Source organism: Phaenicophaeus curvirostris, chromosome 2, assembly GCF_032191515.1.
Source record: "Phaenicophaeus curvirostris isolate KB17595 chromosome 2, BPBGC_Pcur_1.0, whole genome shotgun sequence".
Taxonomy (NCBI): Eukaryota; Metazoa; Chordata; class Aves; order Cuculiformes; family Cuculidae; genus Phaenicophaeus; species Phaenicophaeus curvirostris.
The window spans coordinates 97,862,482-97,889,025 of NC_091393.1; the positions used below are offsets into that span (position 1 = coordinate 97,862,482).

Here is a 26,544-nt window from a genome sequence, read left to right on the forward strand (position 1 = left end):
CATCAATCACTACGGCATTCCTCTCCTGCAAAGTCTCTGAATAATGCTGCTTCCCCTCCATCAAAAAGGCAACGTTAGTTTTGTTTAACCTCCCTAACCATGAAACACAGCTCTTCTGCTAATCTGTCATCCACTAATCAAGACTCCATCCGGAAGGGCCCTGAATATCCATTAGCAGCTGGAATGTCACAGTCAAAAACTAGTTCCTAGCAGAAGAATGATAGATTTTGGAACTATTACTGGTGTAGGATAATTCTTCTTCCACAGATGCAGGCCCTTCTGTCAGTAATTTTTAACAGTTGTAGTGCAAAATACAGCATAAATCCCACAAGTGCTAATGTAGAACTATCTCATCTGCTATTCTGATAGGAAAAAATCTGAAAATACATCTCTCTATTAAAGTCAAAACTTCTCAGTAAGTACAAAGTGTATTTATAACAAGATACACCTCTGGTGTAACCATTGAAAATATCATCCTTTAGTTACCAATACAATGAAAATAGTGCTTTTGATAGCGAAAATCAGCTGTTTTCTACTGGTTACAGGTAAAACGTTGAGGGAAGCATGCTACTGTTCCTATGTAAAATGACAGAAAAAAATCAGCATGCTGAATTATAGCTCAATAAGATTTTGCACATTTTTTTAGTAGAAGAAAGCAGCATTTTTAAGAGTGGCTAGGAAACTACTGTGTATTCTTGAAATCTCTGCATACTTCAAAAGTTTCTGAAAGTTGACACAAATAAATAAATCTTTATAATCTTTATTATCAGCATCTTATTCATAAAAGACTCATTTTCTCTATCCTAACATACAACATGCAAGACAGATAATGGGACAAGTTTTTCTTAATTCAGAGCTTTTTTATCATCTGTCAAATGTATTCAGAGTTTCTCTGCTCTCAGTGTTTTAAAGAGGGAACAATGACCTTTGCACAGAACTCAGTCTCAAAGTATGGTGTGCTTTCAGCACATTTTTAACTTGGTTTTTGATGGTATCACTTTTTTCAAACTTGTTTCACATAGCCATCCTAAGAGTTCACATTTCATCATGGAGAAGCAGTTGAGAACAAACATATTTTACTATCTTCCATAAATTAGTATTAAATGATGGCATATACGATAATGACTTTGATGTATTAAATGTCTTTTAACTTCCAACGCATAAAAAATTCACACAAACCCCCCATTTCCCCTCTCAAATGCCTCCACTTTCATCTGCAGGTAACAGGCTGAAATGCAGAATATATAGTAAAGTGCATGTACCGGCTACATTTCAGGGATTTTACCAATATGAAGATTTATGACTGTCACTTTACCCCAAAATTCTCCAACATCAAAGCACAGTCTTCAAGTACAAGTGATAGCCAAGACAACAGCTCTGTGGATAAAATATGGTTTCTGTAACATCTATCCTCTTGATGTAAGAAAGGTCATGGGATGCTACTTTCACGCTAAGGTGTTCCGTGTGAGCATAAGTTCATAAGCAGAGCCTACCTTCAGGCAGTGAGTTTCTTAATAATGACTGTTAACTGTGCAAAAAAAAGAGGTATTTTAGGGGTGACAGAGTGGGGGCGACTCAGCTTGCCTTTGCTGACATCGTGAAGGTTAAATATATAGAAAAGCTGCTGTTAGAAGTTTCTGTTCATTGGAATTCCACACATCAAAACCAGGAGCTTTCTGGAACTATAGAAACTTATTCCCAAATTCATAGACAAGCACACAATATTACAGATGAAAGACTGCTGACTGCTGTGCAGTTAAACTACTCATTTACTTAGCATATTCTCTCTTTCTGACATCTCCTTGCAGCTGCTCATTGCAAATGATCCAAGGCAACATTCACACGTGTGAGACAAGCATAGCAAATTTGAACTACGGAAACAGTTTCAGGAAGAGGTGAAGAAGGACCTGAACTCAAGAGGAAAATATGTACACCTCCTGGTTCTAAAGCATTCAAAATGTACGCACTGATTTCGTAGTTTCTACAAAAGATATAAGTTTGTATATTTAAATCAAAATAACGAGGATTAAAGGGTAAAGAAGAATGTTTTAGAATGAGGGCAAATGTCAGCCAGTGAATTTAAACATGGTATTTTGTCCTTGTTGCATTTGCATTACACTGTTCAGAGTTCAAATATACTTTGGGACACATCATTAAATCTAGGTAAGTGTAATTATTAAATGATTGAACAACTATGGAATCTAGTCCAGAGAAAGTGCATTATCGGTATTTTGATAGAAAGTCCAAATTAAAGGAATATGAGAGAGGAAGGATTGGAGACACTAGGAAGTCACCTGGGAGTACAGTCTTTTTTGCAATTCCTTGTCAAAGACCTGGAGATCTTCACACAGACAGCTCTGTAAAACCACACCAAGGCTCACCTGGGACCAGGGAACTCATTTTTTTAAATGGTTCTTGGAAGCAGTCAAGTCAATGCGGTAGGACTTTGTGAACTACAGTTGGTATTTGTAGACTTCACTGATCCACAAGATATTGAAGGTTGCCATTTTCTGGCCCTCCCTTGACCTCTGCAGCTTGGATTGATAAATTAAAGTTCTGGTAACAGAGTTTTGTTTCATTTTGCTTCTCTGAGCTATAATTCAGAGACTCAAGAGGCAAAGTAATTAATACCTCAGATCCTATGGCTTCAATTCTCTGTATTTTACTCATTTCATACTGTATAATTTACCTTCTTTCCTGAAATAAAAACAGTTTAAGCCTTCTTACTTCCAACTAATCCTGTCTCCCTGTTAACAGGAAAGAAATGTGAAATGAAAAATAGTGAGTTGAATATTAGAGTTTGAAAATCTGTGCGTGCTTCAGGTAGAGTTTGATACTGACCATTTTATTTAAATATAACTCCTAGAAAGCTTTAGAAGAAACAGCTGTTATTGTTAGAGACACCTTACATGACACATATATGCCACATACACATATACACGGTTCATAGCCTTTGTGCATGTCTCATGGTGAAGACTTACTGACATAAAAGCACTGATGCAATCAGCCATGCAGTTCTTTATACAATATTACTTTCCACTCCTTTAATAAGTCTCCCACTGTTATTTCAACCTGTCAAGTTTTCAGGGAAGTAGTGTCAGCTGCAGATTTTACATTATAACTAGACATGGTATGTACCCAGGCACTCTCAAGTTTCCTTTGGTGTAAGCCAGTACCATCTCAGTCTCTTTCTTCTGGCAAGACTTACCAAGAGAGATAAATCCCAGCTTCCCTAGTCTTTCAAAACACCTCTCATAAAAAATGAACAACCTGATAGCTTAAATCTATCCATTTCTCTCAGCTCCTTCCTTCTGGACACCCTGGGTAACAAAGCCTCCCTCTCCAGCGGCCAGGGCTAGATGACACATGTAACATACAGCTTTGTAAAGAGGTCCTATGATCCTGTACTTTAAACATACCAAGAGATAAAAGAAGCTAGAAATAAATAAAACAAACATCTCTTCACCCCCAAGCCTCACTTCGGAATGCATTTCGGAATCTAGCCAAACCCTCTATAATGTCCTTTGGCTCATGGCTTTCCTTCTCCGTAATGCACTGTCCTCCAGCCAGAGCTCTGGCTCTTCAAATACTTCTAAACTACTTGGATACTACCACTAATCCTGGTCTCTTTACTCAGCTCCCGTTTAAATTCCCTCTCCTCTCAAGACTCCGAGCTCTGCAGGGGAAGAGGGCACGTGAAACTCAGGTTTTAAGCAGAGCTCTCATTCTAAGTAAATTATTACTAACAATTGAGAAGACATCTGAAAACAGTAAACATCAGAAGCTGACAGCTTGGCCCCACTCTCTGAATAAACAGCTAGCACTGAACTCAGTTAAAAAGCAGTTATTCAGTCTAAATTAATTATATACAAGGCAAGGTCTAAAAGGGAGAATGATCTATTGATAGCTCCTAAAGGAAGCTTGGATGACAAGAAAAGCAGCACTAGTAAATTTGCCCCTGGCCAGGCTATAATTGCCAAATTCTTTCTGGCCAGGCCATAATTGCCAAAGCCACAATGCAACTAAATGCGAAGTACCTGATCAGTGCCACTGTAAGTATCTAAGGGAGAGGGAAGATACAGGTTTCTACCACTTGCCCCATGTTCACTTGCTTACAAGCGGCAGCCCTACTCTGTAAAATCATCTCATATTCCAGCCTTTAAAAAAAATCCTCTAAAAAAAATTGCTATTCAAAACAAACATGTCCTCAAAGAGGCCAATGGAAAAGAAATAGACACCATGGAATAACTAATTTTTTTCAGATTTTCATTATACTCTGCTATTGCTCCTGTACCTAAAAGTGATATTGTTCAAATTTATACAAGAGCTGACTCTGTAGGCTCTCTCCTCACCCAGCACATGCTGTAAGAGAATCATAAGACTTATTTTTATGTTATGCTTTTTATTTTTTGCTTTTCATATTCACCTTTTTGAAAGAATTCTCTTAAATCTCAGAAATCTTCTAGAGATACCAGGTCACTATGCAGTAACTCAACTGCTTATTGAAAATATTCATACACATTATTGAACAAGCCCCTGCTCTCTTATAAAATTAAAAAAAATAAAAAGAAGAAGAAAGAGAGGTACACTAAAAGGTGTTACCACCACCACCATAACACACAACTTATTTTCTCTGTTCCTGTCCTGTAGGCTGTGATGTCATTGGAAAGGACATAGTTTTGCATCCACCTCTTACATAGCCCTGTTTATATGTTGTAGCCACTCATCTAAAGACATCTAATTATTGCTAATAATTTACTGACAGCAGACAGCTAACTGCAGATGCCAAATATCTTGTCATTATTTGGCCCAGAGGAAAAGTGTCAAGAGAGAATCCTAACCACTCTCCAGCTACTAAAAGCAGCTGCAAAAGCTGCCAAAGGGAAGAATTTCTGGTGATTTATAAATATCTGAAGTTTTGACGTTCTTTCCTGCACTAACTGTTCTTTTGCTTACCAGATCATCTTGATTTCTCTTCCTGCCTTTGCTGTTCAATTCAGTTTCACTGTTTATTCATTTCTCACCTTCCAGTGTCACATTTCCTTTCAAGTATTTTGCATCTTCATAATCAATTATTCTTATCCTTTTCTCTCTCCCATATTCAAGCTGGAACTAGTCTGATATTTGCTGACATCAACTGTTCATGGACTTTACCACAAAATTCTAGCAATACAACTCACTCCTGGCTTCTACAGGACATTATAAACCTATGTCCATGTTGTTATACATTACCAAGCAAAGCTAGACTTTAGGCATTACCAAACAACTAAATCTTCTTGACTCAAATCCCACTATGTATGGTTACATCACAGATTTGCTTAAATCATACATGCAAAAGCGCACATAGATTTTCACCACTTTTACTGATTTAAAACCTTGCACTTTTTAAAATGCCATTGAGAAGAAAAAAAAAAAGCACACATTTCTGAGGTTAAATAAAGCAGTTAAAGTAAACCAGGCTTGAAATAAAAAGTTGGCATTTTAAAGGCCTGAAAATGGGATTAGATCTACCTAGTCTGTATAAACATTAATAACTGCAGCTCCATTCAGATCTAATGCAAGATGTATGCGTCTGAGGGTCACATGAGCACGGGTGTGAATTCTCTTTAATTTGCTGCCAGAAGGTCTGGAGGTTGAAAAAGGTAAAACAACTCAACAGAAAGGTTTACTAGGACATAGATCAGGATCTTACACTTTCAAATCTCTGTTTCTGTTGGCTACAACTCTGCCTGATCAGCACTGAGCTTGAGCGTTCACCCACTTTACATCTTTAGCACTCCAAAGATATAAAAAATGGGAATGCTTTATTCAAGATGCTTTTCAGCCTAACGTATCCTAAGTAGCAGGTTTCTGGGCTAGGATACTTCTCCCTCCTCACCCACTCTCAAACCCTACCAGTGATGAAAACTGACATGACAGTAATGAATTAAATGATACTCTCATTCTGCTGTTCCTATTTTTCAGCATTATAGTTCTACTTCTGAGTAGTCCTAGCTGATATCTTCTACAATTCCCTGCTGATATTCTCTGGAATATTATCCTACTGTAAGCTACTTCTATAAGCAGCCTTTGCTGTGCGAGCCGTTGACATGACAGGTCACCGGACACTGGGAAGAAAGCAGCTCTTGGTGGAGAACTTTGCCTTTCCTGTCTTGTTGAAGGACACTGTAGAGCGGATGCATTTCAGACACATCTCTTGCCCCTTAGCACCACAAAGCAGAGATAAAAATCAAGAACAAGAAAAGTTTCTTTTGGATTTTGGGTTTGTTTTTCTGGGACATTGGTTTTTTTCGTGCTAACTGATGAGAAATCCTGCAGTAAGGATCAAAGTCCCATCTCTTGGTTTCAGTATGGTTCCCACGCTGGCCTTAGGGCAGTCTAATAACACCATGCTTTCCACATGAGGCATAACACAAGGCTGCAGTCTGGACTCAGAGCAACGACATTCGCAATATGTGCAAGACCAAAAGAAATGAACTATTAAGACTGAAAAACAAAACAGCATTTCCTAAATTCTGTGTACAGCCATGTGAAGGACACAGCATACCACTTTCCATATCGTATAATCTTTATTCAGATGAGCCTATTGTAAAATAGGATTTACTCTTAGAAAAGAAGAGCAAAACTTAGGAATTAACAGTTTAGTGGAAGGAGTTTATAAAAGTCTATACGTAGTCTGCAGTACATAATGTGAAAACTGACAAGGAGATGGTAGCAATATACCATCAAATCCTCTGCCAAAGTAAATGAAAAAGTCACCCAGGCAGATAACATCTGGATACGTGCAATCTCAATTTAGTCAAAATCCCAATGTAAACAAGTCCACTGATAGCAGGAGGATAGTTAAACATTCCACTAGCTTTGGATAATTGAAACCATCTTCCTGTTTCTAAAGAAAAAAAAAAACCAAGTATTTCAATTATCAAACTCTGAGGAAGAAACTGACAACCCTTGGAAGGATTCCATCAAAATTGCAGGTTTTCACTTTGCAGGCAAACATCTCTGCAAACAATATTTTTGTTTATACAGGGTAGAAATTGCCATAGCTCTCAAATGGCTTATTTCTTGTAAAGACTAGTAATATATGGTATATGGGTTATATATAATATAAACACAACATATTTTGATCTGCTTTATTAGACTTGGACAAAGATACATATTCTGCTAATTCTAAAATGGTATCATTTCCAGTCATATCAATATTAAAAGAAAAAAATGAAAGAAGATGTATTTATAGCCGTGTAACATGAAGTTTCTTTAATGTACTCAACACCGCTCTGCAAGAACCCTAAAAAAACTAGTAGCAGTCACTCCAGGAACAGTAAAAATGCAGCAAGGGAGCTCAATCTCAAATACATTTCATTTAAAGGCTGTGCAGGATCACTGGAAATGTATCATATTACACCAACCTAATTATACATTGCAATAGTCATTCAGTCAACCCTTATGTCAACTTACTGCATTAGTATATTATCAGTGATAATAAAGTTTTGACAGTAATCTGAAACATCTGCAACAAGTACCATCAAAGTCATTGAATACAGAATAGCATTAACAAAATACTTCTTTTTTCCAGGGCTAACCACTTAATAAATGTCACATTAGAAATAACTGTAATCACGTATGAATCAACTTGCATGCCTATTGCTCGAACGCACGTGTAATGATATACACATTTGAGCAGTATCCAAGCCATTTTTATGCAACAACACTGAAGCCTATACAGCAGGTTGAAGTCAAACACCGAAGAAGAATAAAAGGTTAGGAAGCACAGGGGGCTTACAAAAAGCAAACAGAATACTCCACTACGAAGTTTCATTGCAAAAAGTAACAATTGAAAGGGAAATACTATCTACATGTGCCCCAGCAAATCCTAATGGCAACTGTCAAATTAAAAAATTAATCCTAAAAATTCTGAAATTCTGTGTTCCTGCAGCTAACAAAGCTAAAATGCTCATTTTAAAAACAGGTCAAGTCTCTCATCTCCATGTAACAGTGACAAAACCAAGTATTAAACTGGTGGATTTAAAAAGAAAGGGATTATCAGGATACTTATATGCACACAGTTATGCAGCTATATTATGTTGGGTAGAACATACAAATAAACCTGATAAACAACAGAGAAAACTTCAAAATAAGCTATGATGTTGCCAAAAAAAAAAAAAAATCAAAGAGGAAACCACATAATCAAAAACTTAAAACATGTAAAACTGAAAAGCTTGCTCACCAAAAACTTTCTAGTCTACATGAAAACACAAGAGTTACATGGTGCACGTGATGTTCATTGATAACTTTATTTTAAGATATAGCACAACCTGACTGAGAAAACAACTGACTTAATCGATTTTAATGACTGCAGAAGGTAAACAAGTACAAATTAACTTTTGGGTTAAGACTGGAGATGAATCTCAAAATATGGAACCCCTGAATTGATTTGCGCAGTAAATATCACATTTGAGCACCATTTAATAATGGAGGAATCTGGAAGAGATTATCTGACTTTTCTTTAGCACACCATGCCCAAATACCTATGGAAAACATTTTCATAATTACAAAGACGTAGGGATTTACCTTTCAAGGCAGTCACTGAGACAGCTTCAAAATTAACCATTTTGAAGGTATTATTCTATTGACTTGCATTTTGTATAAATATAGCCTGGACATATTCTGTATTAATGTATGAATTAGATATGGGTCTGTTAACAGTGCTACATTAGGTATGAATGACATATGAACGACATATCTAAGTCTTTGTGCTTCAATTTTTCTATTCTTCTCTAATATTCAGATCCTTAAATATTATAATTGTAACCACAAACAGATACACAGAAAGAGATCTCAAAGTGTATGTTTCAATCATTAGTACTCCTACAGCATTTTGGCAAGGTGTGACTCATCAGCTGTCATGTATCAATGCCATACTTGGGGAATGTTTTATTAATTATAAATGACTTTTCTTCTACTGGAGAAAATAAAACATATTCTAAAGTTATCCGACTGTCAAAAACTGTACTGTTTCTTAAAAAAAAAAAAAAAACGGAATTACTTGTTTCTGCTGGAACACAAATTTCCAAATAGAAAAACTGAAACTGGAAAGAGTAGCTCAGAAGTATTTGATTAGTAGCCTCGTCGATCTCCTGAATCAAGTTTTGAGAAAGTGAAAATGTTTAGAGTCCATGCTTTTTTCAGATATTACAATTCAAATCTTTTAATTATATTAGCATGTTTATTCCTTTTTAGTTTCTGATTAATACAAAAGCATGCTGGGGTAGTTAGCCTGCTGCATCATTTTATAATTCAGCCAGGCAAAGGCTTTCATTTAAGTGGCACTCACAAAATAGCACTGTAGTGTGCCTCTCTGTGGGCTTCATCATTGGAAAATGCTCAGTGTCCTTTTTTGAATATACATTGTGAAAAAAATACTTCATAACTTAACCCAAAAGATGTGCTTCCCATTTAGAGATTCAACACTCCAGAATGGGAACTTCAGTTCTCACCAGCAGACATTCCTCTCCTCCCTTCCCAAATTCTTCCAGGCAAAAAAAAAAAACGAAACACACATCACACCTGAGGTACATCACTCTGGAGGACATTCATACACCACAGATCTCATTAACATCTCTATGATATTCTTCAATAGTTGCTCTGCTCCATTTCAGAAATAACATTTCTGGAAGGTATTTATACTATGTTAAACTTAGACCCCCTGAGAAATGCATCGAAGGTAATCACCGGTACATCTGTTTCTGTCATATTTAAATTCATAGCCTAATTCAATTGCAAATAATTAGCTATTTATCACTATGAAGTTCACATTATAAAATTAGAAAGGGCCAACATGATCCTAACAGCTTAACAAAACATACAGGTCTTAAAAGGAGGAAAGGGGAGAAAATCAAAATAAACCCTAGCAATCAATCCCCCAGTAAATCAAACACAATCATTCTGCTTGCCCATCGTACCCCTGCACAACCCAAATCCCTTCCTTTTTTTCAGAGTAACATAATATATAGCCATACATATCAGTTAAGTCCATCTTTCATTTTTATAGCCTTAAGAGGAGAATTATTTCTTCAAAATAACATGAATACACAGCTCTTTTAATACTGTTGCAACCTCGGTTTCTAACACTTTCTTCAGAACATTACTATAACTCAAGAACTTTTTTCAGTTGCAAGGACATCTTAATTATCCCACCCGTGACATGAATGTTTTTGGAAGATAAAGTCTGTAATTAACTTGTTGCCAAACAATATGTTTACTGTCCCTGAAGGTCAGTTCTCGTATAAAGACATAAGGACACTTATCTCTGGGAGATGTGCATTGTAACTGCTGTCAAACATTAACCAAGTGGTCATCCATTACCTATAGTAGCAGCAATGCAGACTATGAAGATATTCCAAGCACCATAAAACGGCTGCATTAAAATAAACTTCTAGTGAGCTTTCAATAAGTAAGTACATCTAGAGAGACAGCGCTTGACCCATTGTAATAGGATTTGTTAGAAATTCCTCTTAATATCTGTAGTCAGTCGCTAGTGGGAGAATGTGCTCGAGAAAGTCAAACGAGATTGCTTCTGTACTATAGAAATCTGTCTTTGCTGATTGTCCTTGTCAGGAGAAATTAAATTGCTAAACTGTTTTTGAAGATTTCACCAAAACAACTGTAGAGGGCTCCTTGTCTTATTTAGTTCTGAATTTACACTACAAATTTGCAAACAGCCATTTGACTAAGAAATCTGTGATGTGCAAAGGGCAGGGTTGGGGGGGGCGCAGGGGGTGGGACGAAGGAGGTATGGTTATACTCAGATTTATTTAGCTTTGCAAAGCCAAGAAGGGCAGCTTAGCAGTCTTGGTACAAATCCTATACCTAAGAAGCTCTCAGTTCCAGGCAGATGAGAAGGTAACTGTGTTTGATTAAAGATCTACTATAATACATCAATTAGTTGTAAACATGAGCCAGGAAAGGTAGAAGAGGGAAAAGGGGCAAACTAAGGAATGAAAAAAAGGAAAATTACAATAAAGAAACACATGTGAAGTACTTCCATGCTGTTGTGCCCAGTGTTACTCAGTCTCTGACTCACATCATCATCATTAGTCTGTATTTCAACAGGAAACCTAACAGACACTTGGCCCTTACTTTGCCTTACATTCTGCTTATAGTCAGAGACAGATGGAGGGAGTGGAAGGCAAAGAAAAGCAGCTAAGTAAATCAAGGACGTATAAAATAACCTTTGTTCAACAAGATATACTTTTCTCCTCCTAAGCCCCACAGCACACACTCTTTCAGGTAGAGGTACAGGTAACAACTCAGAATGTATTTCCCCAAAAGTGTTGGACAATACCAGAAAAAAAAAAGTATATGGAAGAACCTAAATGTGGTAAACAGGCAGAAGTGAAAAAAGTAAACAGGAAAAAAAATTCAGTTGAGAAAAAAAGAAATGGAAATTATGAATATTCAAATAAGGGAGTGAAAGAGTCAACTACAGATGGGAAAATATTAATAATTTAGAAAGGGAAAGAAATGAGAAATTAAGAATGCCAAAATAATCAGATGTAAGAATTGGAAAAGGAAAGGGAGTCTGGAGACATTCATATACAGGTGTGGCCATTAGCACTACAGCAAACTAGTAAAAAAGAAAGTACTTTTGGCACACCACAGTCCATTACAGAATGTATTTTGTATTTGTACCGTTAATGCAAAAGTAGTTTCTTCACAGTCTCTGTTATTTGAAAAACTCATGTATGTCAGCACTTTAGATACTGGAATAGCTTGTTCGTGTTGAAACATGGACTATTTGCTGTTTTTCCGTTGAGAATAGATTAGATTTCAAATTCCCCAACTTGGTTTCCAAAAGCATTTCCATCAGCTGGAAACACTTTTCAATCCATCTCACCAACTTTTGACCTATACTAGTTTCTTTTGGAAGGTGAAACCAGTCAGGATCAAGCATGGATAAGCAATTCTCCACTGAGAGCATGTCAAATAGACACACAGCCTTTGCTGAGCCAGAATGCAGCAAATGTATATTTCTTGAGAACAGACACTTACTCAGAGCTGTTCATACAGAAGCAAATAACAAGAACCTATGCCACTCCACAGTTTCTCTTGTAGATGGGCTCAGGCATCACACATGCTCTTTGTTTTCTGAAATAATTTTGGAGAATACTGTTTTATGCTGCCTATAGACAATCTAATTTAAAGAATGTAGCATATTAAAGTAATTGAAAAAGGCTTTTTTTTTCTGCATCATAAAATTAAGAGTCTGATTACTAGACAAAATAATTGGCATACTGTTACACTACACACATTTGCCTGAATACTATGGTATAATAACCAATTACATGATAAGACTTCAGCTACTTTCAGCCCAGAAACATTCGCTCTTATTCCTTCACTGCTGTCAGCAATCCCCCTGAAGTGCCAGCAAGATGCAAGCTGATTTTTGAATTTATTTATTTTTTTTATTTTTGTATGTGAAATGGAAGACAAAGGTCTGTTGCTATGTCTGGCTGGCAGCTCGTGACACCTATAGCAGTATTATTTTTACAGTACTGCAGATGGAAGTATACCTACTTCCTTTCTTGCTTTCTTTCCATCATTCCTCTTCACAATCCATCCATCCATCCATCCACACTTTTTATTTGTTTTTAAAACAAGTCATCGCAAGTCCAGCTCTGGAGTCTCTGTAATTTCCCAAATGATCTGCTGACTGACTTGTGGTTTGCAGGAACAAAACCTTCCTGAAGGCTGGTTGCACCCAGCAAAGAATACAGATGCCTTGCTGCAGTGTGAGGAAGAAAAATCAGAGCTAAAGCCATTATCCTCTTCACCACCACCAGTCTCCACCCTCTGTGTAAACTCTCTGACAGCATTTCCCCTCTTCTCTTCTTCCAGAGTGTCAAGTAAAATGAAAAGGTTAAAGTTAAAGGCTAGTACATAGCCTGCGGGTTAGATATCCACTTTGGAAAAAAAAAAAAAATCCCAACATACAGGAAAATACTTTTAAAATCAGAGAAACAGGAACATTCCAGGACTCAATTTGCCATGTTAGCTGAATTACACTCAAAGTCTAATACTGCTCCCCAGAGAAATATTTGATATCATGCTTCCCAAACTGACTATTGGAAGTCAGCTTCAGAACCAAACTCTTGTTCCTGTACTAAACAACATGCAAGAGGTGCAAATCCCCACGCTTTGAAACACCATACTTCTTTTTGTTACTCTTCACCAAAAAAATATAGGGATACTAAAACTGGGACAGGTGAGTATTCTCAATTTCAATCTAGTCAAGGTTTCCCTTTTTATTTTCTATATCTAGCATCATCCTGTCCAATCCTCTTTCCTTCTTTCCTATACCCACATTTCTTTTTTTCTTACTTATTGTATTTGGACAATCAAGCAGACAGTGCAGACAGTGCTGCTAAACCTTCTACCTAAAAAGCCTGCTGTGAATCAGACTCACTGGGATCACAGGTTACCACTCAATTTCACTCACAGCAAGAGCCACAGGTAAAGCTTAATGTAAAAAAAAAAAAAAAATTAAAAAAAAAAAGTGTTACTAAATATTCAGCTTCTAGGGCTATATGCCAGCAAATGTCTACTGGATGATGACTTACCCTGCAAACTCCCTCCACATGCACTTTCCCATGGCTGAAGCCTGCTGAACGGAGCCACTTTTAGAGCAGTTTATAAGTCTTTGCAAAACAAGCCTTTAGGCTTTCAGTCTTCCACAGCTAATTCAGAGGTATAGGGTCAAAATATATGAGCTTTCATTCTGCATTAACACCATAAATGATCAAAACAACTCATTAGCTATGATTCATCTGTTTGTCTAGAAACAAGCAAATGTCACTACTGTCAGGAAACGGAAAAGTTTATGATTAAGCTCTGGCTATATTAATTCCTCAAAATATCCACCTGAAGATAGTAATCAAAAGGATTTTTAAAAGATTCAAGGTGTTTTTTTTTCTATCCATCTCACTGAGACAATATTGCAGAGAATTCATACAAAAGAATGTTAATGTAGAAACATACACCTATGGATTCGACATTATCATATGAAACTGATTTGCAGTCAGCTTAATTTTAGGGCAGAAAAAATAATTCAGCAGAAAATGACACAAGATTACTGGAATAAGGATCGAAAGCAATTGTGTTTAAACACATGCAGACATCAAGTCAAGGATCTTCTACCCAATGGAAAGCTCATATGCAGTTCTCTGTTGTCTTAACTGTTTCAAACACTGACAGTCTTAGCATTACTGCTCCATGCATTTTTTATCTCCCCTCAAAGAGAAACAAGGAAACTGACCAGTTTTCTAGCATGTACACAGTAACTAAGAAATCTATATCCTGATAAAACCTCCAAATACGTCCTGCTCATCAGTGAAGATCATTCAGGGAACCCCTAACTGCATAATTTTAGGATGCTTTAGTTACATTACTAAATGTAATGTTTAGTTCATCTTGTTCAAGTCACAGCATGGATGAAGTAGTAAACCAAGGGCATAGTGCATACACACTATCTTCCTGTATCATGAGAAAAGGCTCTCAAATGAGGAAAGAACTGTTATACTAATGCAACATAAGTTAATAATAACAATAATAAAATATCATACCTGGGTATTTTGAACATGGAATTAAGTAATTTATTTAAAGTATCACATAACAGCTCTAGAACCAACAGGCACAGGCACTTATATTTTTTTTTGTACAAATGAGTTCTGCATGTAGATACTCTGTGTCTTGCCATGTCATGACTGCAGGGTAACAACAGATAGTTATCAACTTAGCCTTAATTAATTTACTCCCAAATGAATGCAGCATTTAGAAGGTAATAAATTGTAATTTTATCCTGGAAGATCATTTCACACAAATGGGACAAACTGCTACCTTATCTGATTTGCATCTATTCTCTAATTATGCAGAGACTTACTACAAAGAAATTTAAAATAATTCTAAAAATACCCTGCTTCTATCGCACATAAATACTGCACCTTCCTCTCTGGATAAAATCTTTCTAATGGAAATATTTAAGTTGCTTAAGGCTTGTTTTTCTTACATCGCACACAGACATGCCTCAAACAGTCATATCACTGTTCCATCCAATTTTAAATCACCGATGTGGAAACATCTACAAGTTCAACAATGTTCCACTGCTTGGTTCTGCTGTTTTTGTACTTTAATTATGTTACTTCACACAGTAGAACGAAGTTTGACATTAGTACTGTATCTCATAAATAGTCACTTTAACAAAACACATTCCCTTGCGAAGAGATAATACAGGCCATGTGGAAGTCCCCATTTTAGCTTAAAAACTTCTCAAACAATCCTAACTGTTTTCAGAAAGTCAATGGCAGGATTATGTTCTGTATGAGGCACAGAAGAAGTGAGTGAGTTATTGTTATATGATAGTTCATTTTTGTTTGTTTTTTATTGTGGTGGGGTCGGTTTTGGTTTGGTTTTGGTTTTTTAAAAGAACATGAGTCAAAAATAAAACATAAAGTAAAATGTCAATTCAATAATAATTCAACACTACTGATTTTGGAACCACAGTGCTGAGGATGTTCAATTAACATTTTGCTGAAAATGTACAATCCTTAACAATATTCTTCATCTCTTAAGATTTTACTGAGGAAATGGCCGGTGCTATAATAGAAAGGCCAGTATTCAGCACAAAAACCTTAAAACCCCAATAGTTTCACTAGCATATCCAGTTGTTCAGCACATCAGAAGCTTACAGACGTTACAAACACCAGAGATTACCATGTTGTAATAAATTCCACTAAACTGATTTAACAGAATGCTAATTGTTGCTTTTATAATGGCCAAATCAAGACACTGTAGGCATCTCTCTCTACAAGGAACCCAGCAATCTTACCAATACGGTATAATTGTTAAATTACGAATGAAAGTTAATTTTCATGTCAGGGCAGCAGAAATTTTGTAGTTGCGTGACATAATTTATCCAGTAACATGAGCTTGTGCTTTAATTCTGATAAGGACTAAGATTGCATGCAATTCTTTCAAAAAATCTGTCCAACTCTTCCTATAGCTGTTGCCTGTTCTTTCAATTTGTGTATCAAGAACGTGCCACTGAGCCCATCTTAAATGATGAGCACATCCCCTGTCAGCTGAATGAAAGCACTTGATGCTCAGTTTTATACATACATTCCCATATACATACATATATTTATACATACATTCTCTCTTCTGTGTTTTCAGCCTATTTACAGTTTTTAAGGTACAGAACTACTCAAAACAGGTGATGAGGACAGGAATGAAGACAGATAGATTCTACTACTTTTTGGCTAGGAAAAAAGAAGGTCTGTAGTCCTGCTTCTATAGACGAGTGGCTCATGAATCCTCTCTTGCTCTGCCTCAGGAGACATGCTTTGAAAGAACCAGCATGTATGGGCTGACCCAGGGGTAATGAAGACACTTCTTGAATGCTGGTCTGTGTCATGGGTTTAAGTAGCTTGTGGGGTCCTGAGCTGCCCCTACCTCACACTAAATATAACTCACACTAAATTAATTTTCTCAGAGAAAAAAAAGAATCAATATTTATTCCAGGATTAGAATGCTTTTCGCTTAAAGAACTTGGCAGTCAAGAAAAATAAGGAGCAATCATATTGTTCCCATGACAAACAAATGCTTCCTTGCCAGTAGACACTGTATTTTGACAATAACCTCTAAGCATCGTAGCATGCATAGTAATAAGATGGTATTTTGCTGCAGTGGATTTCTGTCTTGTAGACATTGAGGGGTTTTATAAACAGAAATTGTAAAGAATCAGAATATTGTATTATCCACATAAACAGCAACATCAAAATAGTTACAATTAACAAACAATTAATTCCTCCCTCCCCAAACACCAGTTTTATTTAATATGTCTTAATTTAAATACTGAGGCCATAAATAATGCCTAGGAAATCATCAACTGATTCAAAATGGAACAGGGAGTGTGGGGCATTCTTGAAACTATCATTTTATTTTATTGCAATTAATTTGGTAGTGCACCAAGCTACCCCCAAAAATATGACACCAAATTAACTTTCTTTTTATTGACCATGGCAGGTCAAACAATTAAAAAACTGAAGGTGTCCTGGTAATGCAACTTAACTCAAGGACACTAATTTACAATGACACAGGTTCCTCCTTTCTGTATTACCTCACATACTTAATAAGAAATCCTTGAAGGGTCAAATTCTTATGTCATCTAGAAATTATTTTGATCACACTCCATCTGAACCGTATTCATACTGCTTCTCATACAACTCCCAGTTTTCACCCTGTCACATCAACTTGGCCTTTAGTGGTTTGATTCTGTTTCAAAAGATGTCATAAACCATGCTTGTCATCACGTGTGGCATTACACCGGCATCAGCAGTAACTATGTCACAAGACAAGTAAAACCAGCTTTTGTTAGCCACCCACTGATTGCAACATATATGAACAGTTCTGGACGTCCAGTTTATAAAATGTCATAAGGCGATATTTAATCAAAAACCTTCAAGTGAACACCAACTCTCCATAGTTTTTGGCACATTTCTGCATATATTTAAACATTTGTGACAGCAATGTTCCCACAAAGATATTGATCACATCTATATCTTTCCAATGGTCTTTAAACAAACCAAATCAAATCCTACATGCACCATTTCACCATGACACAGTATCTTTCTTCACTTCTGCATTTTGCAGTTATTTCTGACTTCTATTTTATCCCATTTTTCAGAAAAAAACAACATTTGTAAGAGTGGTTAATGAAAATAAAAAGCTACAGTGATGCAATAACTTGCTCTTCAACAAAGACGTGACTAAGCGTAGGCTCAATGTATCCAGCAAGTACAAGTAATGCTCAGTCCTGAAAGCGATAATCTGATGTCATAATACTGGACATTGTAAAACAGGTATTAATACGGTTAGAGAAGGTAGGGAAAACAAATTAAAATGCAATCAGAAGTGCTATTTCTTTTATTTTTACAGGGGTTTTCTTGAGGGTCAAGAAAACCCCTGAGATGAAAATAGTTTGAGATTAAGAGAATACTTTAGAGAAGCATAATCTGTGCTTGCTCTATTCCTGCTCTTCCCTTCACACTCATTTATAATCATTAGGGGACTTGTTGCTTTTTTATTTCTTTCTGTTTCTTTTCACACCATTCTAGAATAGCCAGGCTTCATGCATGGAGACCATGGTGTAAGCTCCTTGTACATTTCCCAGTCCCCAAACTCATTTAATATAAAATCCTCAAGTTGAGGACATAACATATATTAAACTGATAAAAACATATGCTACACTTGATCTTTGTCAAAAGGTCAAGAAGCAAATGCAAGTCAGCAGACTCAATGGTTTCTTGGTCTGACTCAGTGAGCACACTGAGACTGACTCATCGTAAGATTTTAATGCCGCAGTAGAAACAATTATGTAGCTTTAACACTCAGATTTATTTCAAGAAGCTGGAGACAGAATACAAAGCACAAATAATTCACTCCAAGATTTCGATGAGCTCATGATTTTGCACATACAGTAACTGTGCCAGGACAGGAACTTGGGAAAGAGAACAATGCCATATCTAGCCTCCCCAAGTATTCCAGTCTTGGTCTGATTATTTCCTCGTTAGGAAACTAAATAAAAAGAAAAAACACCCAGCAATCTTCTTTCTGACCTCCTGCTTCCCCCCTGTCCTTCAACCCCAACACATAAGCAATTTTCTGGTTTCTGAATCATTACAAGGTTATTTTAGAACCTTCCCCCCATGGATTTGAGAACAACAATCCCCACTAAAGAAAGTATTTCAGGAAATTCTACAAAGTTGAGGACTTTTTAATAAATAACATACTAAGAACAGACCTATATATTGCAGTGCATTTCCATAACATTTGCTGGACTCATTAGAGCACCCTACATGCTAATTCCAGGACTACATGATTTGACAAATATGATTTTTAATTATTCTGCATCAAACCCCACGATATAGTAACACTGTCCACACACAAAAGAACACTAAGGGGCCACTACTAAATCTTAAAAAATCATCCCTCTTCATGAAAACTAAAAAACATCATTTGAAGTTAATGAATAATAACAAAAGACATTTGGAAAAATAATTTCTTAAAAAGTATATTCAAGAACACTTTGTAAACAAGCTCGGAAACCTTTTTATTTCCCATTATATTTTCACTAACTCATTATAATCACTAATTATTCCTAAGAATAGAACAGTAGGTTGAAAGGAAATGTATTGTCACAACAGAAATACCCAACTACAATACAGGAATTGGTGTTCCAAGCTGCGCAAGAGAGCCAGCCAACTAAGGGGTAATTGGTTTTACTTTCTACAAAGAGCATTCGGTGAATTGGTATCAGAAAATCCACTGGATTTTAATGAGTTAAAATAATCTAATAGCATAGCTTTGTTCTTTAGTTTAATCATCTTTCCCTAAGGCTCTGAACAACATTTAAGCATGTGCTTAATTTGCTACTGAAGTCAACAGAACTTTCAGTGAATGCTGGAAGTTAAACATGCACTTAATAAGATTTACTGAATCAAAAGGCATAAAAACCAATGTGAGCAGAATCGAAGCCCAGAGGCATTAGCCAGTTCCACCCTGAGTTTCCCTAAAGTTACAGGGCCTCCAAAATGAGAATGAAAATTTTAAAATAAATATGATGTAACTACTGTACACCCCTATTTCTGAAATACTGATATAGCAACACACATACCAGACTTCAGAGTTCTTTAAAGTAGGAAAAGGAAAAAAAAACCCTTGAATTTACCCTAAAATACTAACTGGAAGTTTTGTGAAATTTTGTTTGTCAGCAGTGGTTAAGCACTGTCCTTTGACAGAGGACAATTCTTGATGCCTCATGTTTCCTCCAAAAAGAAAATGTAGTACAATTAAAATGTTTTGACTGGAGGCAGGAAGTCATGGAGGTGTGTTATTAACATACATATTTAGCTACCTGTTCTGTGAAAAAGAAGGAATGTAATCCATTATTAGTATCTTACTTCCTCATTCAGGCAAACTGCACACTTTTCTCAAATCTGCATATGAACATGAGCATTACACCAGATGATTCTCATTCTCAGATTAAATTAAATTACCTGCATGCCTTTAAGCCTCCTTTTTTTATCACCAAAGACTATCGTTTCTTTCTAACATTGAGGAGTTCAGTTTAACAAATACCACTTCAATGATCTTTGAATGCAGCGTATAAAAGATAAAAAGATTCTTTACTATTTTGGCTTAAGTGAACATTTAATTGAATTGCAACTAATAAATATTTCCTTAACAGTAAATATTAAAAAAAGGATTTGACTGCAATATTCTTCTGATTCCACACTTGCTATAGTTCGAATCTAACTTAGCAGTATTTCAATTCTTGCTCTTCTAGTTTACACAGAGGATCTGGTTCTAACATGGAATATCAGACTTTTTTTTTTCTGCATAGAAAAACTAGCACTGTATTGAGGAAATGCTTAGCAATGTCTCTTAACAATGTACTGCCACCAATCCTTTCTCTAACTTACTATCAAAATTGGCAAATCTCCTGAAGACAAAAATTTGCAAATTTAAATTTTGAAATTCACAATTGTTATTCCAATATGGCAGTCATTAACATGGAAGGAGTTAAACTTCCCCCTCTTTTTAAAAGTAAAAAAAGTCTAGGAACAGCTGTCACTCAGGTGATGAATACAAGCTGCCAGCCTTTTAACAGCAGGTACAGCATTTGAGCTCTGAATTAATTAGCATTCAGAAAGCCTAAACACTGCTTGATAACTCCACAAGATAATTTTTGTCCCTTCCTGCAAATTAATACTGCTATTAAGATGAGCAAGGACACAATGCAGTGCATAATTGTACCCATTAAACAACGTTTCACAAATAACAAATTAGAGGTTCTAGCCAAGAATGCGTCAAGTCAAATAAAGTGTTGCTGCAAGTAACATACAGGAATTCATCTTCACTTTTTCACGGTATTCACAAAGCACATACAATATGAATTCCTGAGTAAATGCATTAAATGTTTTCCTGTGTATGAGTACAGGCTTCTCAAAAGTTCAAGTTTCTCAATGTTTAAATAGTGGCTTTGTCCCAAAAGCCTTAGGGCTACTTCCATACAACAGCCCCTTTTAACATACACATATAGACTGACACGACAAGTTAGCAAGGCCACACAGGGACCATAAGGCAAGAGATTATACTTATTATAATGTCTTAAAAAACAGGCCTCCACCAAACGCTGCTTCAGCACTGCATCTAAGTCTGAGAAAGCCAGTGTGAAAAACCTCCCTCCTGTATATATATCATTTCATTTAAATGATGAACGTTTTTTAAAAAGCACAAAAATGATTGATGTCAGAACTTAATGATGTTTAATAAGTGGCCATCTGTCAGCAGTCAAGGAGTAAAAAAGCAGCACATTATTATTTCCCAAAAGATTAGAAATATTGATGCTAATTAAAAGGCACATTATCATGATCTCAAAGCATTGTCTAAACGCTAATCAGACTCAAGCCCAGCCAAGGGGAAGAGGGGAGACCTATGGATATGAGCGTTCCCCAAATGGGTCATTAGAGTTTACAATCTCTAAACTGGTGTTGTGAACGTGTATAGATCAGAACTTGACAAGTAGTATGTAACTCCTGACTGGGTGGGAAAGCAATTAAACCCTCACCTGACATAAGAAAAAATTACTTATTTTTAATTCAAGCCTTCAGAAGAAATCTGTGGTACATTTTTACAAACAATTGGAAGAGAATTATACCTAACATGGTATTTCACCATTTTTTCCAATTTTCCATAAATACTATTTCAAAATAAAATAAAAGCCGGCATCACAATGCCCAAACATATGATTAATTGCACTGTACTAAACTGCAAAGTACTAGGTATTTTTAGCCATGAAATGGGTTGTTGTCACATGCACATAAGGGACTTGCATGGCTAGTTATGACTAAAACCCACACACAAAGGAACAAAATTCGTGAGTGTGGCATCTGTGAAGCATTTTGACTAGTTGTGTCTTTAAGAACTTCCTTCCAGCGTCCAGGGTTGCTTTTGCTCCTCTTGCTGAGTAGAGGAAGAAGGTACATAAAGGTAGGTGGTTCAGACTGCTGCTAATGTTTGCCTAGAGCTCTGCCTCCAACATTAATAGTCAGTTTATTACCTTTTAAAATGCGGTATTTATTGACATTTTCATAATTTATCTCGATCAGAACCTCTTTTAAGCAAATAGACCTCTACTAACCTCAAAATCCATTCTTCATGTTTCAACTGAAGCAGTCAGCAGCCCATAACACCCTTTTTGGCTTAGTATGCAAAAGGTTGACATGACTCTTGGCATTTATTGCTGGCAGAAAGGCAAAGTTATAGGCCATTGGCAAATGCTTCCCTGCCCTTGGAATACAAGAGGTATGTAAGCAAGATAAGTCTGATCCTGCCTCCCACTTCGTGGCCACTGTACGTACCACCCCAGGTTCAATAACATTGGCTCTATTAGTCTCGCTCATCAGTTTACCGACTTTACAAGGCCAGTTGAGCAGATCTGTGGTGAAAAGGTGCAGGTGAGCAGTGCAGAATACTCCAGCACCAAAGATAATCAAAGCACAAACACAAAGTAAAAGGCATGCTGGGAAACAGCTGGAAAAAATTGGGGAGGAAGAATCACATTGAAAGTGTGGAAAAATGGCAAACTGCAAGCATCACCGCTCTTGCTGCAGAAAAGCAAAGCCACTCTGCCAACCAAGGCTCAGGGGCATGAGTACCCATATATAATTAAGACCAGGCATTTTTTCCACCATATTTCTAGCTGCAAACTTTTTCACCTGTAACTGTCGCTATCAAATTACCATCTCCACAGTGAAAAGCTACCTCTAGCCTTCCTCCTCGGGTCAAGGAACTCATTCATCACCATCAAGTGAAGCATATTTCTATTTTTACTTGTCATTTTCAAACCATCACTTCACAAAGGTGTGACCTCTGATCCTGATTTTCCTTGCAACACTCCCTTCCTTGCCATATTCTCAGTCCTTTCTTATCTCCTCCCTAAGAAATATTAAAAAAAAAAACCTTAAGAAAGATGTCTCTGGTTTTGATTATCCTATTCCAATCTAACTCCTTGATCTTCAGCATAAACACTTCAATCATTCTGGCATTTTCATTGACTCAAAATTAAATGCAGAATCAGTAATTATTTCACAGTCCCCTTGCCTTTTCATACACAGGTCTTCCATCTCACACAATGACAAAGTATTACCTCCCAGATCCTTAAACAGTTCAGATACTTCAGATATGCTTTGGATACAAATCTGACACTAGGGGACATTCTTAAATAAACCTTGCAAGGCTTACCCAGTACTAATTATTAGCAATTACAGTGCTTTTCTAATGTTGAATTTCAATGCTGAAATGTGATGGGAGCCATACAACCATTTCATTGTTCCACTGATTAGTAGGTTACTCAGGATGATCGTGAGCACTAGGTACAAGATCCTCTGTATTTTGCATTCTGCTAAATGTAAATTCAGTGGAGCTGGCACCAAAAGGAATTTGCAGTCCAGCTAGGTAAATTTGAGGCAAGATATACAAGACACATACAAGACACACAAAAATGAAAAAATGCCATCAATATCCAGTTTTACATATGTTTTCTTCCATATTCACTACATTTGTTTTAAACTGTCACCGAATTCTTTATTCTTTGTGCTTCAAGGATTTGCCTTCTGCCTCTGTGCAACTGTTATACACTGTATAGCTGTCAGAGCAGAAGGGGAATGTATTAAAAGCTGTATAATTGTAAGCTGAGGCACATGGCACTAAGGAGAATGTAGGAGTTAGCGGGAAGAAGGAGGTTTTGTTTTGATTTTTTTTTCAAGAGTCCGGATATGACTAAAGCTTTTCCGGTGAGCAAAGAAAATACCCCTTGTTTCTGTTTCTCTACAATTTGAAAAGTTGCTTGCTTTTTACTTTTTGGAGGAGGGTGGGAAGAGAAGAAGAGAGGAAGGGAAGTTCAACATTTATTCTAATTTACATGAAAAACAATAAACCTTCCTTCTGGTTCTCTTGTTCTTCTCCAAGAAAATACATCCTCAAACAGCATGCATTACACTGATGTTTTTGCCAAAAAAAAAAAAAGCACAGAAATTAGCTAGATACTGTGTAAATATGTCAGACTTCATAGCTTGCGTGCACTGGAATGACCAGCACAGTTCACTCTTCTCAAAGGTATTGCTTCCAGCTGATTGCTGACTCGAGACAAGAATACAACTCTGGTCAGATTTTCTGAGTATTTTCTCTGCAGCTGCAGGGTATAGAGGGTTTTCTGTTTGTTTTGCCTTTTTTCCCCTTTTTCATATGAAACCTCAGATTCTGAAGTACAGTTTGGCAGCATAAAGCTGAATTCGCTGCCAGTTTCCTAGGGTACAGAATCTCCAATAACACAAAGCCCTGACTATCTTTACCCAATAAATAATCAAAATTTTGCACCACAATCTTCCTTAAAAATATAAATTCTTGTTTTTATCTCTCGGTTGCAGTGCAGCTAGCACTGTCTGTCAACAGGGTTTCATCCGTAACAAGTCTGGCTGTTGACATGCTAGGTCCCAATGCATCTCGGAACAAATCCTCCACACATGGCATGGTTCACAGAGTGCACAGGTTGCAAAAAGGACCACAGAGACAGAGCCTCTCTTCTCTAATGGGATCAGAAAGGCTGCGCCTTCTCATGGAAGATGCTCATCAAATGAGAGACAGTGTTGTCAGGGACATCCAGGCTTATGTATTGCATTTCGAGTGCATAAGCAGAACAGAGTATTCATGATATTTGTATTCTCGAACAACTTCTGTCAGGTTGAATTATTGGTCATGTGTTTATTGCTGTCACGCTGGAAAGCTGACCCAGGCAATGTTTGCTTCATACTCAGCAATTTTAAACAGACTTTTTTTCTAGGCTTTAAGGGCTAGCATTGTACAACTTGCTCTCTAGGACTTGTCCTTCCTTTTCTCCTCCCCTCTACTGTCCCTGTTTCAATTTTACGCTTGTTCATTTTGCCCAACATATCAAAAGAAACCACATGAAGCAGTAAAATCTGGACAAACATTTTTGCCAGCAGTGAATTATCAGAGGCTTCCCTTGGTTTTGCGGAAGTAATAATAAGAATAAACTCAGTGACAGCTGCTTGCCTTCCCCACTTTTATAACCTGCCTGCCTCTCTATCCACAGCAGCCCACATTAATTGTGTAGTTGTGAAGGGGAGGAAGGTACTGTCCCACTTCTTGCTGCACCTTCACCAACCTCCCTGGTAAACTTCTATTATACTCTGTGGCTGTGTCCTTCCACCTTCTCAGGGAAATGGCTCTGTTTTCATCTCATTGACAATGAAACAAAAAGAGCACTTAAATTTCCTATAGGGACCCTTGACACACAGGTGGTCATTTCTTCCAGTCATCTGGGATTTTAAATTGGCTCCCAAGGGGTGCTCCAGGCTTCTCTAGTATCTTCCTGGAAGCCAAGTGTTTGAGATTGGAGATTACAATAGCCATGTAATCAAAAATTACAGGTATTCTAGTTTTGCCTTCTGAGATATCTGAAAAGAAGAGCGCATCTCTGTGTATACACAGCCACCTTCTCCAGTACAGACCGTGAAACCACATAACTGAGAATACTTCAAAAAGGAGCTTGTATATTCTGTTCTTGGACCAACTAGATGGTGTAACAGAAGGGCACAGATAAGCACAGTTACATGTTCATTCACATACTGCACCATCTTAAATCCTTTCAGATTTAGCATCTTGTAACACTTCACTCAATACAAATTACAAAAATTACTTATCTCTAGTAACTTTCCAAATAATTCTATTATTCACGTTACATTCTATATAGTTATTTAAGGTTATAATCAGTTGAGACACCCAAAGTATACTCTATAAAATTTCACCTTGGGCTTTCTGCTGAAATGCTGGTATTGCAAAACCACCACAGCGCATTTACACTTCAGTAAATACTGTTACCGACACTTTAGAAAAAAATCACATACACAAGACTCTTAATACTGTTTCCTATATATAAAATTCCCAAATGAACCAGAGGCATTCGTTAATAACGTGCATTAAGGAGCAGAAATTTCTTCACAAGGACTGTGTAAACTTTCAAATACTTTCAAGGCAAATACTTCACTTCCCTGTAAGAAGAAATGACAAAATTTTGGTTTTGATGAAACAGTTGGAGCTAATTTTCACTATATGTATATCAAAGCTTGCACCAAACACCAATGGGAACAAGTATGAATTTATTTTATGTTCAAAGCAATATAAATTTAGATCTATTGCATTATTGCTAACTTAACTTGAGATCCATTCAAAAACGTGTGAGGAACACCCAGATTCCTGAATGGATTTCACTTGTTAGGGTAAAAGGAATTAGGTCATAGGCACCCTACACACCTTGTAATTAAGTGAGATCCTGAGGACCTGGAAAAAAAGAAGAGAAAGAAAAAAAGGGCCATCTGAACAGATTTTCCCATCTGGTTTCAGAAT

At 36.8% G+C, this 26,544-nt stretch overlaps 1 protein-coding gene and 1 non-coding gene across 2 annotated transcripts in view; both read right to left on the reverse strand.

Moving 5' to 3' along the window:
* Positions 1–26,544, reverse strand: part of MACROD2 (mono-ADP ribosylhydrolase 2) — an 890,479-nt gene that overhangs the window by 467,227 nt on the left and 396,708 nt on the right.
* On the reverse strand, positions 18,150–18,333 carry LOC138718436 (U2 spliceosomal RNA). The gene has a single exon (XR_011337075.1). It is a non-coding gene; the product is annotated as a U2 spliceosomal RNA (small nuclear RNA).